The following is a 7,585-nucleotide window of genomic DNA, read 5'->3' as shown; positions in this document are numbered from 1 at the left end:
CTGGAAGCAAAGAAACAAATCGGTTAGATATAGACACAAACCGAACATGAATATTTCTATTAAACTATAACTATATTATAAATACATTCGAGAAGCTCTTTACAGAATCACATTTCATTTTATCAAACTATTACTTCTCCCTGAAGACTCCAAAATCCAGAGGAATAGCAGATCTCGAAGAAACACATTTATCAAAGAAATTATGGCCCTCCACGACTCCGCAAGAAATTCCAAGTAGAATTTCAAATATTAATATCAAGAGAGCTGGAATATTTTCGAAGAAACCGAGATGATTAATATCCTCTCGAGCATCTGCCAAAAAGAGACCACTTCTCCAGGGCTAGGTCCAACTCTCCAAGATTGTAGAAGCAGAATGAAACGTTCCACGAAGATATCCGCCTTGCTTTAAATTTCATAAAACGTCTTCAAAAACGAGCGGTTGCCAAAAAAAAAACCAACACACCTATCCAGGACTATAATGATTACAAAGCGAACAGTGATAGTTAAATGAAACGTTAGCATATGCGATCGCGCGGAAACGGCGCTTGATGAATCAGCGGGTGCGGAAACCGGTATGAATCGCAATTTAGCAGCGTTTGACAATCCTTAATTTACGGCCGCGTAGACGTCCTCCCGCGGAAAACATTAATATCATTATATTAAACGTTGAAATCGTTCCTGGCGGATCCTAGGCGGCGGCCGCTGATTACCCGGGGACCGTGGTGCACGTAACGTGCACGTGCACGAATGCATTAATCTCCCCGGGCTGCAACGCGCGTTCGTTCGCGTCGGCGATCCTTTCCTGGCGATGTATAATGTCGTCCATCGCGGTCCCGACGTCGCCAGGAAATCCGCGAAATCCCTGTCGAAAAAGCTTGTCGGAAATCGCGAGCGGAACGCCGTCTTTTGCAGCTCGGCAATCATTTAGCTTCTGCTCCGAAAAGTCTTCGGTGTGGACGTAGCTTTAGAGTCATAAAACCTGAAGTGAATTTTAGTAAATTGACCGTGGACATTTTTGTACAATCAAACTGCGAACGATCTTAAATCCAGCATCTTTCATATTAACAATCGAAGCATTCGGATATCGGAGAGGCTCAGCTGTGCTCGCGTTAAGCTCCGGGAAAAAACTCCCGGCGAACAAGCTGTTCGAATCGGGAAACTTGCTCCCCTCCTGGTCCCGGCTCTCGAGAAATATCGTTCTTCGATTCTGAAATTTTCTGGAAGTTCGAAAACGTCGTTCCATCATCCGGCTCTCGCGGTTTCTTGCCCCCATCCGAGCCGAGTGCCCTTTACGTCCTACATATTTCATCCGACCGCTGTCCGAACTCGTTCAAACTCAATTTAATCCTGCCCTTAAAGAGCCGATAGTTGAAACGGAAGAGTGGAAATCTGACGGTGCGCGGCGGGTTTCCGATTTTTTCCCTGGGACTCTTAAATTAGTCTCGTTTCGCGGGACGAGGGCTTCGATCGTTCGCGGTAGCACGGTTCTGGGTCGATCGACGTACTTCTCCACTTTGTTGATAAATATAAAAAATATATAGAACTTGTTCTTGTGTTGCGCGAGCCAATAGAACTGACTGGTATACAGGGTGTACCAACTAACTTGACCACCTCGAATATCTTTGTTGTTTTTAAAGATATGTCAAATGTCTGAAGGACAAAGTTGAATGGTAAAATGGGGCTCATACGATACCAAAAAAATTTTTGTTTTTATGTAATTTTTCTTTTGAGATATGGAGGTCACCTTCATTTTTTTTAATGGAATGAGGTATTTTTCAATACATCAATCGATGCAGCTGAACATTCTAAAACACCATTACTGTCGTATTAAGACGTTACACTAGAAATAAACGCTAATGCCTTAGTAAAAAAAAAAAAAGACAGTAATGATGTTTTAGAATTATTTATAAATTGAAATATCTCTTGAACTACTAACTTTTCGACATACTTAGGTTAGTACCTTTTTATAACGAATGTCCGCCTGCGTCGATTGATGTATTAAAAAATACCTCGTTCCATTTAAAAAAAATGAAGGTGACCTTCATATCTCTAAACAAAACTACATAAAAACAAAAATTTTTTTGGTATCGTATGAGCCCCATTTTACCATTCAACTTTGTCCTTCAGACATTTGACGTATCTTTAAAAACAACGAAGATATTCGAGGTGGTCAAGTTAGCTGGGACACCCTGTATAAGATTTCGGATACATTTTTCAGAGGAACCGAGCACCGTTTGTGCAACTGGTTAGCAGAATCGATAGTGGACACATGATCGACCAGTAGCATAATCGGCCCCGTGTTTTCCTGGCCACGCGGTGCCCACGCGAACAGATTCCGCTACCGAGCCTCGTTCTCGCATGCGACGATATAAATAACGGCCGCGTGCTTTTACGAGGCGAGTAAATCACTTTGTTGGCCAATTATAGGATTAATATTTATAGCGGCGACGTAACCGGCCCGTCATTGGCCGGAGGGACGCGCAACCGATATAAAAACAGTGCATCGCGCCGCGTCGCGCCGGTAATTTACGGTCTTCGGTCTCCGGCTACGCTGTATAACAAGACGCTTCTTTGTGCAGCCCGTGAAATCCAGCCCTTCGACGACATCGCGTCGCATAACTGCATCGACCGCGCCGGTATTTACCGCGTCAATGTTGTCTTTAGCGCACGAGTTATTTCACAGCTTTCGATCGACGCGCGCTTCTTTCTTTTCTCGTTTGCTGCCGTCGATTACGGCCAGCAAACTATTTGCGCGTCACGACGCAACAATTTCTGCTCCGCGGAACGTTTGTTTATCTACAATCTAAATATTTACGCGCGGTCCTCGGTAATAATTGCGTAAAAGGTTCCAGTGCAATATTTCTTTTTCTGCGTTTTCCTCGTCTTGTCGTAAAATATGTCTCTGTAATTTACTACCAAACGTAAGTGTACTTGGTATTCCCCGATTTTCCTGCCCATCTATCTGAAATCAACTTTTTCCTCGGACGACTGGCGCGTATATTATTTGCAATCTAGGTAGTGCACCAGCCAAGTTCTCGCACTATGTACCTTCTTTTATACGAAACAACTTAGCCGTTTTCTAGAGGCTTATAACTCGGCACTGGAGGCAGATGGAGAGATGTAATTTCGTACACTTGTTAAATGCTATCATGTCTCAATATTGACAAAACATTAATCTTCCAACATTAGTAGGTTCCGAGATATAGGACCTCAAAAATCGCTAAATTTGTCACTGACTGACTGACTGACAGATCATCAAAACCTTTTGGGTACTTCCCATTGACCTACAAGCTTGAAATTTGGTACATAGGTCCACCATAACAAACACTCAAAGGAATAATTATCAAAGTTTGGAATTTTACACCTTAAAGGGGTTGTATCGGAAAAAAAACATTACGAAATAGGTACGTAGGATAGAACATAGCAGCATAACATACAAAAGTACACGTTTAATTAGCTTCGAAGTCTAACAAATACTGATGAAAAAAAACAATCGCTCTATCGTAAACAAAGGAAACTGCACCGAACATCGTCTATAGTGGCGGGGGGCAAATGGATCCGAGCGTCGCCGGCAGAGTGTTAATCTTCGATACATTGAATTTGGATTTCGTCTTGCAGATTAGAAAGGGATTTTTTTCCTTTGATACCTACTTGATAATTGATAAAATTTCAACAAAAATTGATGAAATCCCAACAAAAACATCCTGTAAACAGGAGCCAAGTTCCTATGGCCGTAAAAAGTTGTGAGATCAAACAAAAAACGGCCAAGTTCGTTAGCTTAAAAATACCTCTTGCAATCCTGAAAAAAGCGTTTGTAAAAATTAGTTCAAAAGAACGCTATTTAATTTTTAAAGAGTTACATGGAGGGCTAAATTATTCAGACTTGCCCGCTACTTTTTAAACCAATGGTCATAAAAGGTGTTTGGTAGCGGCCAAGTTTGAATAATTTAGCCCTCCATGTAACTCTTTAAAAATTAAATAGCGTTCTTTTAAATTCATTTTTACAAACGCTTTTTTCAGTATTGCAAGAGGTATTTCTAAGCTACCGAACTTGGCCGTATTTTGTTTGATCTCACAACTTTTTACGGCCATGGGAACTTGGCTCTTCTTTACAGGATGTTTTTGTTGGGACTTATTTGCATGAAAACAAAAATCGAGCGATCAGAAACGCGCGGTTTCTGTCGGGTGTCTAAACGCGGTCTAAGAATTAAATAATGCGACGTATCAGAAATCGCATAGCTGGCGGCTGCTCGTAGGATTTCGAGGCACGCGGGGACGACACTCGCCGCTTCTTCAACGTGCAGGCACTCGAGGAAAAGTAGAAAAGAACGCGCTATCGATTCCGTTGCGGTAAAGAACGGTCCCGTGGCACCTCGTGCATGCGGTCGGCCAGGTGAAGCGGGCACGCACCTATGCACCATGCACCAATGGAAATCCGACAACGAACAGTGGAAAATGGCGGGCGCGTGGCTACTTAGGCGCACGCGAATCAACCGAGAAGATTCGAATACCCCGCGCGGCGAGAAACGTAAGAACAACCGAGAACTGGGTTACGGAATACCTGACACGGTTGGAGACCTCGCAAAAAGACACGATTCTACTATCGATTCCACTATCCGCGGGTAATTGGAACCGTTTTTGCGCGCAGAAATCATTCGGTATGCGACGCCGCGCGTACGCCGGCTGGAATTAAATTGACGCCGCTCCGGCATCGCGGCCCGTTTCCAACCATCGGAATTCTCTCCATCGATTTTTCAATCGAGCCGGCTCGTTTCGAGCCGATCTACCCACGGAGAAATCGAAGATTGTTGCGTTAATCGCGCCGGTCGTCTACCTGAACAGTAAAATGGGACAGTTGTCCCACTCTCGAGCCTGTTCGTTCAGAATATTTCTTTGTCGTTCATAATTTTTTTAGAATAGAAAAGAAGATTCTATTTATTGTACGTCTATATATTCTCCGCAATGAGAAGTTCCGCCACCAGTTACATACGCGGCTACACGGAACATGCAACAGGAAAGAAACACTATAGCGAGGAGAAGCGAGAATTAGGACAGCCGAACCGGTTGTACGTATAGAATGGTGAAAATCCACCCCGATTAGGGAAGCTTTAGACATCGCGTCGGCGACTTTTACGACTGGAAACTTGATCGTCGCTCTAACGGCTCTCAAGTCATAAACTGGCTGATGGACGAGCTGGGACGTGAGCTAGCTCGGTATTACCGTTTAATATTTATTAATCAATCATCCGAGCCTCTCCGATCCACCGGGTGTCCCGAAAACGTCGATCTAACGTGCGTACCCTTCGCACATACGCAGACCAAATAATCCTTCAGCATTCCAAAACATCGAAAATCGTGTCACAGCTTGTAAAGTGACAAACAACGCTTCGATTTAGATTTCCCTCGGGATTACGAATTGATGGTCGTTTTCTGTTGGTCGCATTTCCTGAGAACATTTTGTATATGACTGGAGGTCCCGATCAATCGGCTTTCAACCCGGCAGTCGTCGAAACAAAGTATCGTAGTCTACGCGCGCCTTGTGAAAGATTCATGAGGTTCGTTTCGAAAATTCGTGCCTGTCGAGAACAGTTCCTCATCGTCAGCAATATTTCTCGCTGGCTTTTGTTAAATTCATTGCACGTGGCCTACCGTACGTCGAAGGGAAATGCAGTTCTCGTGGTTTTCGCCTGAAGGTTTATCGTCGCAACCTTTCTAGGAGGCGCCGCGCCGCCGCGCCGCCTGTTCGCTTTTCGAACGCGTTGCAAATGGACGCATGAATTTTTCGCAAGCGGTTGCGGCGGCTCCGATCGCGAACAGCAGGCACGCGGTTTCCTCCGCGTCGCGTTGCCATTCATAACTTCGTCGAAAGGTAACGATCGCTGTTTGTTCCTCGATTACTGGCCGCGACGTGACATAATGCGAGTTATCGGTCAACGGATGCACGCACAGGTCGAGCAAGCAAGCAAGCAAGCCAGCCTCGAATCAATGACGTGGCAAGCAAGGGAAATATTTATGGCCGTGGTTACAAAGTCCTCGGCCGAGCCACCGATAGCCAATAATCTATATTTTTGTTTCCGGCTATGATGAATGCTAATGCCGTCGTGAATCATCGCTCCGCGCAACGAGAAAAAAAAAGAAGAAACAACCGATCGATTCACGTTCGACGCGTTTCCTTCGCCGCGACGCGATTCATTTTCCGTGGTAAATCGATGATTCAGGTGTCGCGTCCCGTGAATCACGCTGCATCGTTGCAATAACACCGACTTTTAAACAGTCCGGTGGCAGGCGCTGACCGACACGATTTATTGCTGTTCATTCTGAGAATTTTTTGAAATGTTTGAAGAAATTTGATTTATTGCAATTCTTCTGACTTAATCAATTCGGTCTAATAAAGAAAACGCGACCAGCAAGAATGTTCACAGATCCAAAACGAAACTACAAGTTGGAACAGCGGACACGAGCAAACAGCAACGAAGTTCAAATAATTACTATGTATGAGGCAGCTGAGAAGAAGCTCGCCTAATCGTGCTAGACTCCAGAATAATCACCGACAACACGTACCACGCAATCAACTATGACAACCGGTCTGAAAATAGCGCCACTCATACACTCGGGATAGCTCTTAATACATTCTAGAGACGAAGTGGAGTGTAGAAAATGGCGGAGCAGAACAAAACAATACAAAGATACGACGTCCAGTACGCGGTGGTATCAAAGAGTCGGTCGAGTGATTCACCGGCGAGTCGTTCGCGATTATTCGCGACACTCCATAAATTATAATTAGCCTATCAAGCGAGGAAGCTCGTACTCTGGTGACGCGACAACTGGGAAAACACGAGCGCCGTGTATGTAATCTCTTTCCATTCGGAACGGGTAACATCTGTCCGGTGTCGGGTACAAGAGAAGTTTCCGGTTCGTGACGGGTTGGAAAAATTCGTCGGGACCCGCACACGAGATCGTCCTCCCGGCTACTTTTACGATCGTTTACGTAATCCTGAGCGTGCGTGCGCGCATGCATGCGACCACAGTCGTTCACGTGTGGTCGTCGTGCGCGCCCACGCTCGCCTAATTGCGAAGATGCTAATAAGCGTGGTCGCGAGACTTTCGCCGGCGGATGCTCGCTAAAATTATACACTTGCGAAGCAGACTAAACGTGGCAAAAAGAAGTAACCGACACAGCAATTTTACGTTGTCACAGTACAAGGAAGTTTTATTTTTAAAAATATCTCTCGGTCTTGCAAATTAATGGAAGACGCTTCTGCTGGAAAATTCGCAGTTTGCGGATGATTGGATCTTTATGCAACGCATCGGCTGTTATGTGGCAAGCGAAGTTCACTGAAATATCAATTCTTATGCAACAGAAATCGAGTAGTAAATGCAACTAATTTATACTGTGTTGTGAAAATAGCGAGACTCCGTTCACTCAGGTTTTACGCAATGTTTATTGTAATCCTTTTTTTGACAATAAGTTCCTCTGCAATTCTACCAAATGATAAAAGACAGTTTCCACCAAGCTGCGCTTCCAAAAATTTTCACGAACTTCTACGTGCATTCCGGACTTTCCCTCGGCAACGAGATCCATTCA

General features: G+C 44.5%; 1 protein-coding gene and 1 long non-coding RNA gene across 7 annotated transcripts in view; both read right to left on the bottom strand.

The window, feature by feature from the left end:
* LOC143212017 (Krueppel-like factor 6) overlaps positions 1–7,585 on the bottom strand; it is a 378,041-nt gene that overhangs the window by 241,579 nt on the left and 128,877 nt on the right. The window lies entirely within an intron of this gene.
* The window catches only part of LOC143212018 (uncharacterized), a 118,224-nt gene that overhangs the window by 66,170 nt on the left and 44,469 nt on the right, over positions 1–7,585 (bottom strand). Inside the window, exon 2 of one of the 4 annotated variants that reach the window (XR_013009591.1) lies at positions 7–7,585. This exon is cut by the window's right edge and continues 26,474 nt beyond it. The exons of the other annotated variants lie outside the window; for them this stretch is intronic. This is a non-coding gene — a long non-coding RNA (uncharacterized LOC143212018). Of the gene's footprint in view, positions 1–6 lie in introns of those variants that run through there. 4 annotated transcript variants of the gene reach the window in all.

Source organism: Lasioglossum baleicum, chromosome 9 (assembly GCF_051020765.1).
Source record: "Lasioglossum baleicum chromosome 9, iyLasBale1, whole genome shotgun sequence".
Lineage (NCBI taxonomy): Eukaryota > Metazoa > Arthropoda > Insecta > Hymenoptera > Halictidae > Lasioglossum > Lasioglossum baleicum.
Note: the sequence above shows the minus strand (reverse complement) of the source record. Positions and strands in the feature narration are given on the sequence as shown.